The sequence below is a fragment of the Diaphorina citri genome, unplaced genomic scaffold, assembly GCF_000475195.1.
Source record: "Diaphorina citri unplaced genomic scaffold, Diaci psyllid genome assembly version 1.1 scaffold130, whole genome shotgun sequence".
NCBI lineage: Eukaryota > Metazoa > Arthropoda > Insecta > Hemiptera > Psyllidae > Diaphorina > Diaphorina citri.
In genome coordinates, this window is record NW_007377567.1 from 283,312 (window position 1) to 293,715 (window position 10,404).

Sequence of the window (10,404 nt, forward strand, 5' to 3'; positions counted from 1 at the left end):
GTAATTTAATAAAGGAAGGACGGACTAAAAACCTTTGCCGCTTTGTGACGATAGCCAACACACAAGATCAAAATCATGTTTGAATTGTTTCAGAAAGAAACTAAAGAACATACACCGAAGTACACACGATAGTAACATACAAATGACCACGGAAACCATTAGAGTTGTAGAAATAAATTATACACATTTCTCGAGAGAAACACAAGTCTCTATGCACAGCAAAAACTGCACTTTTTCCCTGAATAAAACGTTAGTTCTGGTAATTGCGCTAATTCTATTAATCTAATTTCATAATAACAATAATAACCCAGGACTCCCGTTATTCCGAGTTCTTAAGTCTCTAAAGTCTAATGTAATAGGAAATTTTATTAAATAACAACTCTTTGCCCGGTGTTCACTAAGCTCTTCGTTCTTTGCGTACTTCATTTAGTCCCTATCAAGAGTACTGACCTATCTCTCAATGTATATGTACATAACTGGTGCTTCTTATTTGACGAGATTTGGACGAATTGTGTTAGTGTTATTTGCATGAGAAGTGAAGGACAAGACAATTGTTTGAGATTGCTTAGGATTCAGAAGAGATTATGGACTACCCTACATGAACTCATGAAAATGTACGTTTAGAATTTCTACATTGCTAATCCTGGTATGATGGCGTTCAAGTATGGATCCAGAATATAAAGTCCGGAAAAATCAACTTTTCTTGTTGCAATTTAGACTTGGAAGCCAAATCGTGAGATGTTGAAAAACTACATATGTATGTATGTATTTTCCAGAATCTATCCAGTATCAGGCACAGTAGGATGACATTTCAAAGCCCAAGTGCAAGTCTTCATTGCCTAAGTACAAGAAGTCCATGGATAAATCTATGTCTAAAAGAGAAGAAAGAGATCTCAAGTTAAGAAGAATCATGTAAAAATGGCAAGAGATTGTTTTTGCTGGTTATGAATGATGACGATAAATTTAGAACGGATCGAACCACAGTAGACCGTCGCGATATTCCATAGAAAATAACCAAAGGAGCTGGTTAATGGAGCAGTTGCAAATAGGTAAAATTTATATGGTACATACAATGGAAGAGTTGCAAATAGGTAAAATTTATAAATGAATGGTCGATTCCTATGTAAAAAGTTAAAGAGAAATCTAAATCTGAGGTCAAAACTCCGAAAAAATAACTGTAAAAGGTCGAAAATTCAATTTTTATTTTCCGTTCTAATGAAAGAGTTCAAATATGTGTGACGTCAGACTTTACGCAGTTGTTTTTTTCGTCCGTTAGGTAGCGCCACTATGCAAGCGCGCTAGCGGAGGAGCAGAAAGAACTGCGCAGAAACGTATGCGCACAAACACATTAATGCGTTGCCTGCGAGGGAGCTTTGCTCGGGACATTTGATGTGACGTCATCGCCTACGGGAGCGTATGCCGTGACGTCAAAGTTCACGATTTACTGACATTTTTTTAATCGATTTATCTGGGGATCTAGAAGTCGTTGAAGAAAAAGAAAAATTTCGTTGGTCCTCATTTTTCCTGCTCTATGACGGGGATCTAGAAGTCGTTGAAGAAAAAGAAAAATTTCGTTGGTCCTCATTTTTCCTGCTCTATGACTTTGAAGCATCACCCAAGCGCAACTGATCTATTTTGAATTAATTTTCTACCAATTAACCATAGTTTAATCGGCCGGATTGTAGAAACAATAATGTTCCAAGGTGCTTTACACATTCCTCACGCACTTCCCAAAAAAACAAGCGACAATAGACCAACAACCAACAAGAGGCACAATATTTTACCTTCTAAATCACTAGATAATTTTTACATGGGAATCCAAGAGCGTATGCCGTGACGTCAAAGTTCACGATTTACCGGTATTTTTTAAATCGCTTTATCTCGGGATCTAGAAGTCGTAGAAGAAAAAGAAAAATTCCGTTGGTCCTCATTTTTCCTGCTCTATGACTTTGAAACATCATCCAAGCGCGACTGATATTAGCAACATTCTCATGTAACAGGTTAGGTAGCATACAAAAAGGACGCAATTCGCGTCTTTTTAAAGAAAATCGTCTGTAGGACGTAATTCGTACCTCTCTTCAATCCTCTTCAAAGAAAAAATCGTCCGGGACGCAACTCGTGCCTAGCCAGAAAAATGCCTGAAAAGGTAAAAAAATAAAAAGCGCGCTTTTTTCTATTTACAGACCTAGGCACATACATTTTATTCCTGTTGAATATTTGATTCATTTTTACTTTCCTTGTCCTATAGTAATGTAATCGGGTCAAATTTTCGATGGTCAGTTTTTAGTGCAAAAACACGTTTTGAGGTCCCTAGAGCCTAAATTCAAAGTTTTAGCCATTGGTCCGTGTGTGTGTCTGTCCTTCTGTCCGTCTGTCTGTAAACAAAATATCTCTAGAACGGTAAGAGCTAGAGACTTGAAATTTTTGTATGTAGATGTCAAATGTGACAAGGATGCGACACGAAACTTTTGGTTAAAATCGGTGCAACGGATGGCGGCATTTTACCGCTTTTTGATGCGGTTTTCGGTGTAATTTAACAATATCTCGGGAAGGATATGAGCTAGAGACTTGAAATTTTGTATGTAGTTCACAAATATGGCAAGGATGCAACTCAAAACGTTTGGTTGAGATAGGTGCTGTGGTTGGCGGTTTTCGACCGTTTTTCGTGGTTTTCAGCTATACCGACTAAACGGTTAGTGATATTGTAAAAGTTAGGGTATAAGAACAAGAACACCCAAAATAAGCATCATTCAATAGGATAAGGAAAGTCGTGTGATGTTCACACCAGATTTTTATTTTAAGTAGGTACCTACCTGAATGTACTCGTATTCCTATTTCAAAAGCAATGGAAATGGGTTTCACCTTTTTTTTTTACGTTGGTGTCTGTTTACACAATTTGCATACATTTGCCTCTTTTTTTGTGTGTTGAAAGTTTGTGTAGCTTTTCGGCTTTTGATAGTAGGATAGCACGCATGTGGTGTGGTCTGTGTCGTAGCATCCCCATCTCGTAGTATGCCTGATGTCATCAGATGGACGAGAAGGGGAACAATTCTTCCCATTTACTTAGGTCCTGGGTCAACACGAGAACACCTGCAGGAAGCCCGTTGAAATATTTGCAATCAAAATACGAGTGCAAATTTTGTCCATGCGCGATGGTGGGGATCGAACCCCGGACCTTCTGCTTAGCAAACAAACGTTTTGAACGAACGAAAGGAGTTGTAAGTTTTAACTCGCCAATTTTGTTTAATTTCGTCTGTCTATTATTTTGCACCGTGAAAATTTTCGAACGATTTCTCCGATTCTGATGAGCCATTCTCAGTAGAGTGATGAGCTGCCTTGTAAGGGCTAGGCCGCGGGTTCGATTCCCACCCGGGGCGGATTTTATCCTAATGGGATAATGTTCGTTCTCGGAAAGGCTGACTTTCTCCTATCCTGTCTTCCTTCTCTCTTCGATTTCGGGACGATAAGACCTTAGCAGTTACAGTTCCCTCTGTCAAACCTCCTAAAAAAAGAGTAATAAGCTGATGGGTAGCACGGTGGGCTTTGGATCTGAAGGTTGGCGTTTCGAGTCTCGTTGATGCAATAAAAATTGGCGTAGTGTATTGATCGAGGAACATTTTTAATAAATATTCATACTTGACGCAAAAACACACAGAGATCTCCAGATAAGGCCAAAATTGGATTTTGATTTTTAGGCTTTTTAGGCAAGTATAGGTACCTAATTTATGTTAAACGGTTCCAAGATACCTATGAAAATTTATTTATTATTCTTCTTCATTCGTCTTCTCCTTTTTCTCCTCCTCCTCCTCCTCCTCCTCCTCCTCCTCCTTCTTTCAGTTCTGTATAGTCAGTCGGTTGGTTTAGTCCATGTCAGTCGAACTTGTGATTTTATTAAAAGGTGTGGCACGTGATTCAAGTTTTTATTTAAAACATTTAATTTTATTAAAGTGTGAAATTATTTAGGAATAAAGTGAAGTTAATTAGGTAAGTTTTTTTTTTTTTTCTTTCTTTCTTTTTTACGTACCTAGGTACTTTTGGTCTGTTCGTTCCGAAGTGATATTTTGATTAAGTAGGTACTTAAATAGTTTTATTCAAGGTGTCTAAATACTGACAAAAGGGTGTGTTATCCGTGGGGAACACCCAAGGTACCTACAATACCAGGTTTGGGCGTTTGGGGAAGGTACCCCACACGGATCAGAGGCATATTGGGGGCACGGTTGGTCCAGTGGTAACGCGCTTGCTTGCCATGCAGAAGGTCCCGGGTTCGAATCCCACCATCGACAAAAATTGATCACTACCAAATCCTTTTTGGATTGTAAAAATTCTCCCATTACTGAAATCTCTCATTACGTCATTGGTGAAATCCACCATTAGAATTAGGTACACACATATCTACGTTGCTCATTGCGTACAAAATAAAATCAAAACCGGTAGGTAGGTACATTACTACATTTCTAGTTGTAAATAGGTAGGTAATGAGCTCTAAGGATTTTCACAAGTGGACTAACCTTTTAGTGTAGATATCTTTACGTAGATAATGATCTGGCTGGGGGATTTTAAACAGGGAGGATACCGGCCTGTAATTTCCCTTGCTAAAAAAATAGCAAAGGCTGATTGCGAAGGACATCCACTCATAAAGGTCGTTCATCCAAAGGTCGTTCTGTTTGCACTCAGTACATAATATGCAATTGTACATAGTACAATAGGTAGTAGTTATGCTAAAGGTTGTTAGAACTTACATAGTTACATATTGTGTTCGAACTTACATAGTTACATATTACCTACATAATGGGTAGTAGGAATGCTACAGGTGGTTCTGTTCGCGCTTAGTACTGCAGTAAAATGGAATTATCTTTTCTCTTCTTAAGGGTAAAGTATTGAAGCGTATAGAAAAGAATTGAAGCTGACAGGCTGACAACAGGGATGAAGCATGTCGAAAGGTGAATTTGGGCAATTTGGGAACACCCCCTCCCCCTCAATGTCTCTAACCCCCCTAGCGCAGGCGACACTTTCTTGACATGTGAGAGATGGGGGGGGGGGGGTTTTCTTAGGGATAAGTGGTAGTGGGAGAAATACCTTTCCTTTGGGACTTTTGGGAGAACAGGGAGCTTCTCTTAGGGATAAGTGGTAGTGGGAGAAATACCTTTCCTTTGGGACTTTTGGGAGAACAGGGGGTTGGTGCAGGTGAACAAGGGGGGCCTGCAGGTTTTTAGTCCGTCCTTCCTTTATTATTACAATAGTAATTAAAAGGTATAAGGGACGGACTATTGTATTCGCTTCGGTGTCTGTCAGTCGGTCGGTCGGTCTGTCTGTCGGTAGGTCTGTCTGTCCCCATAGAAGGACTTATCCAACCTATATATCAAATTAAAGGTCTTTTTACCAGGGACACGAAAGTGGTGGTGCAAATTTTGTCCAGAAAACCATAAAGCCAAAAAAACAAAAAAACTGGTTTTTGGGGGATTTTTTCACATTTTCTCACACATAATTATGAGCTCTAATCTTGAAATTTGTCGCGACGACCTATGAACTCAAAGAGAGTAAGTTTTAGATAACACTTCAGTCGTTAATTTAAGACCGGTTTCAGCGTCATCTATGTTAAGCTACGCCGAGCAAGGCCAATAAATGGATGGGTGACTTGAACCTTATATTGGGAATAAAGGGAGAACGGGCTCTAGTCTTGATTTTAAATCATTACATGAAAGTAAAATCAAAAAATCAAATCAAGAATGATAATAAACTGAATATTAAACAAATTAGGTAGGTACAAAGGTATTCTTTAACCACGATCGAATAAACTACGGCCTAAAAAATTCCCGGAGGGACGGACCCAGCTTGTTAAAGAATTAGAGGCAACTGGTTTACATTTTACCTTTGAAAGTCAAATAACAAGCTGGGCCCGTCCCTCCGGGAATTATTTAGCCCGTAGTTTATTCGATCAGTACCTATGTACTTTTTTTCACATTTTCTCACACAAATGAGGTCTGATCTTGAAATTTGTCGCGACGACCTATGAACTCAAAGCGAGAAAGTTTTGGATAACACTTCAGTCGATCATTTAAGACCGGTTTTAGCGTTACCTATGTTAAGCTACGCCGAGGAAGGCCAATAAATGGATGGGTGACTTGAACCTTATATTGGGAATAAAGGGAGAACGGGCTCTAGTCTTGATTTTAAATCATTACATGAAAGTAAAATCGAAAAATCAAATCAAGAATAATAATAAACTGAATATTAAACAAATTAGGTAGGTACATAAGTACTGATTTTCTTTAATCACGATCGAATAAACTACGGGCTAAAAAATTCCCGGAGGGACGGACCCAGCTTGTTATTGATAGAAAAGAAGTAAAGTGACTAACCTACAAAAGCTTCAGTTATTCAGTGATTTGAAGAGCTCGAAAAAATGCCTCTAACGGGTATAGTTCACAGAACCAAAAACGCCTTAGGGGACTGAAATATTTTCTGCGACCATAACTTTACTATGCTAGAGATAATAGATTTGAGTCAAATAAGAAGGACAATGTTTTCTTCTATTTTCCAGGATTTCTTCTCTCTCTCCTCCCCTTTCTTTTTTCTTTCTAGCCCTATTCTTCTCTATTTCTCTCGGTTTCTCTTAATTCCTCCTTCTTTTTCTCCCCTCTCATCTCCTTCTCTCTCCTTTACTTCTCTCTCTTTCTTTCCCTCTCTCTCTCTCTTTCTTTCGCTCTCTCTTCCTCTTCTTCTCCTCCTCCATATATTATTTTCCTTAGAGGTATGAACATTATAAACGTATAAGAGAAAGTTTGTCTCTACAGTGTTGCCAGAGCCTCTCCTATGTTGCCAGAGCCTCCAGTAATAAATTAACAAATAATGGACCTCTACTGGGGCATTTGGGAACATAAAGTTAGAGGGAAGAAGCACATTAATAACACCCAGGGAGCTATTCTGTACCCCCCCACAATATGAAACTTATAGGCGTTGACAATATATGTACACAGTGCAGAGATGGCCATATTGTCCATTTATCCCATCGTAGTATTGTACATTTATTGTACCTACACATTGTATAGTAGACACAAACAGGCCTTCCACAGTAGTGTAGTGGTTAGCGCGGTGAACTCTGGATCTGGAAGTTGGTGGTTCGAGTCCAAGTCAAGTCGGAAAATTTTACGTAGTATATTTAGTGGGAAACGAGCATGTATGCCTCAAGCTAGCCTAGTTAAGGGTCAAGCGTGTGCTCAAAGCCCATTTCATCCAAAACAGATGAGGTTCGTTCTTGGAACGTCTGACTTTCTATCCTGTTAAGACCTTAGCAGTTGAAATCGAAGAGAAGATAGGATAGGAGAAAGCCAGCCGTTCCGAGAACTCCATCATTTATTATAAAAGTCTATTTACAATTTGTCAAGAACAATTGATTCTGTTTCTTTTCTGTCCAGCGACAATCTCCTTTTTTTCTCTTTTCCTTTTTTAACCTTCTTCTTCTTCTTCTTCTTCTTCTTCTTCTTCTTCTTCTTCTTCTTCTTCTTCTTCATGTTCGTCTTCTTCTTCTTCTTCTCCCCCTCCTCTTCTCCTTCGTTTTCTTCTTCCTCTTCTTCTTCTTTTTTAGTCTTCTTCTCCTCCTAATCCTCCTCCTCTTCTTCTTCTTCCAAGTGTTATTTTCCAGTTTGCAAGTTCCAAAGGACAGCACAATATAATTAGAAAAGATTAATGGGCAGGGTTAACTCCCCTGGGATGATAACGGGGGAAGCAAGGCTTGGGAAGAAAAAGGTTCCTATGTATTTCAATTGAAAAGAAAATTCTATTTAGGTAGAAATACTTTTTCATCCTCTTTTATAACAAGAAAACTTTTTTTAGAAAGGAAAAATCTTGTGTGCCCATGTGACCAAATTCATGACCAATAACTTTTACTCTTCATCTGATGTGAAGTGTAAAAGTTACGTGTGTTCTTCTTTAGTTAAGATGAATCTTCACAATGTTACGTCAGAATCCATCACTATGTCAAAATATTATTTTTGACTTTAATAAATGAGGCTTTAAAACTGAAAATACACAATTACGTAAAATAAATACCTAAAAGAACTAAAAAATTTTAGATCAAAAAGAAACTAAGCTTTAAGAGAAAAAAAAAAAAGAGAAAATGAAGAAAAAATCCACAAAAAATAGTTAATAACAATATAAACATCACAGAAATATATTCATTGTAAAAAGGTCGATTTCGGTTGATGACATACAATGTAATGATAAAAACGTTTAAAAAAAGTCCAATAATAGTACAGTAAAAATCGACATATGAAAAGGGAAAAAATTCAAACCTACATCATTAGAAAGCTCATATTCTCAGCTTTCCAAATTGGTAGCTTATGTCTATTAAAAATATTACAACCCAGTCTGGTGAGCCAAATACCGTAAATAGTGGAAGTTTTCTACTTCGTTTTACGCGAATCCATTGTATTCAAATTGGCGGCAGGAGTTGTAAGTTTTAACTCGCCAATTTTGTTTAATTTCGTCTGTCTATTATTTTGCACCGTGAAAATTTTCGAACGATTTCTCCGATTCTGATGAGCCATTCTCAGTAGAGTGATGAGCTGCCTTGTAAGGGCTAGGCCGCGGGTTCGATTCCCACCCGGGGCGGATTTTATCCTAATGGGATAATGTTCGTTCTCGGAAAGGCTGACTTTCTCCTATCCTGTCTTCCTTCTCTCTTCGATTTCGGGACGATAAGACCTTAGCAGTTACAGTTCCCTCTGTCAAACCTCCTAAAAAAAGAGTAATAAGCTGATGGGTAGCACGGTGGGCTTTGGATCTGAAGGTTGGCGTTTCGAGTCTCGTTGATGCAATAAAAATTGGCGTAGTGTATTGATCGAGGAACATTTTTAATAAATATTCATACTTGACGCAAAAACACACAGAGATCTCCAGATAAGGCCAAAATTGGATTTTGATTTTTAGGCTTTTTAGGCAAGTATAGGTACCTAATTTATGTTAAACGGTTCCAAGATACCTATGAAAATTTATTTATTATTCTTCTTCATTCGTCTTCTCCTTTTTCTCCTCCTCCTCCTCCTCCTCCTCCTCCTCCTCCTTCTTCTTCTTCTTCTTCTTCTTCTTCTTCTTCTTACTTCTTATTTTCCTTCTCTTCTTTCTTATTCTCCTCCTCTTTCTTGTTGATCAACAAAAAACAAAAGGGGAAGCTGAAGCTCATTTTATATTCTTCGCTTTTTTTATGTTTCGCCTCCTCTGGTCCTCCTGTGCCGAGATTAACTTCGGGGATTTTTTTATTTCTCTCTCTTTACAAATAAGAAATGAGATGAGGTGTTTACACGTAAAACATCTCATCATTCTTTCTTCCTTTTTTTTACAAGAGATACAAAAAGAAGAAAAAACGGAGGATACTAATTGCGATTAACTTGTCCCGAACCATGTCAAGAAGACGAAAGTACACGTATTAAGTGCGGAAACACTTATGGTGGATTTCGAGAATTCCTCCCTGCCTCGTTAGCCAACTATCAGTTGTTTTGATGGTTTTACGGGAGTGTCCATGGTGTCATTTATCACCCGTTATGCTTCAAAGCACAGTAGTGTAATACGCGTTCATTCATAAATATACACCGGATATACATGATCACAATGCTTCTCAGCATTGTATGGAATGAATTGCATCTGAAAGCATTTTTGTCATATCCACTGTTTGCCCTAAAAAGTTCTTCTATTGTTTTCAGTTGTTTTCTAATACATATTGACCAACATGTTGAGTTATTTGGAGATATCACAGAGAGGGAGAGAGATCAGGAAAGGAGAACCTTCCAACCTGAAAGCAGAAGAGAGAATGAGCTCTGAAAAAAATCTAGGTCTGAAGAAAACTCCCCTTAACCCCCTACTACCAAAAATGAAAGTAGGGGATCAGGGGAAATGTAGGGGGTTGAGGGGAGATTTCTCCTACATTTGGACCATGGGTTTGGAGATTCCTCTGTGGCTATTTAGATAGAAGTTACATTGTTTCCTTTTAAGTTATTTAGAGTTAGTTTTAGTATCCGCATTTTATTCGCGGTATCTGTGCTTTTATCGCGGTATCCGCGGTTTGTTCGCGGTATCCGCGGTTTGTTCGCGGTATCCGCGGTTTGTTCGCGGTATCCGCGGTTTGTTCGCGGTATCCGCGGTTTGTTCGCGGTATCCGCGGTTTGTTCGCGGTATCCGCGGTTTGTTCGCGGTATCCGCGGTTTGTTCGCGGTATCCGCGGTTTGTTCGCGGTATCCGCGGTTTGTTCGCGGTATCCGCGGTTTGTTCGCGGTATCCGCGGTTTGTTCGCGGTATCCGCGGTTTGTTCGCGGTATCCGCGGTTTGTTCGCGGTATCCGCGGTTTGTGCGCGGTATTCGCGGTTTGTGCGCAGTATTCGCGGTTTGTTCGCGGTATTCGCGGTTTGTTTG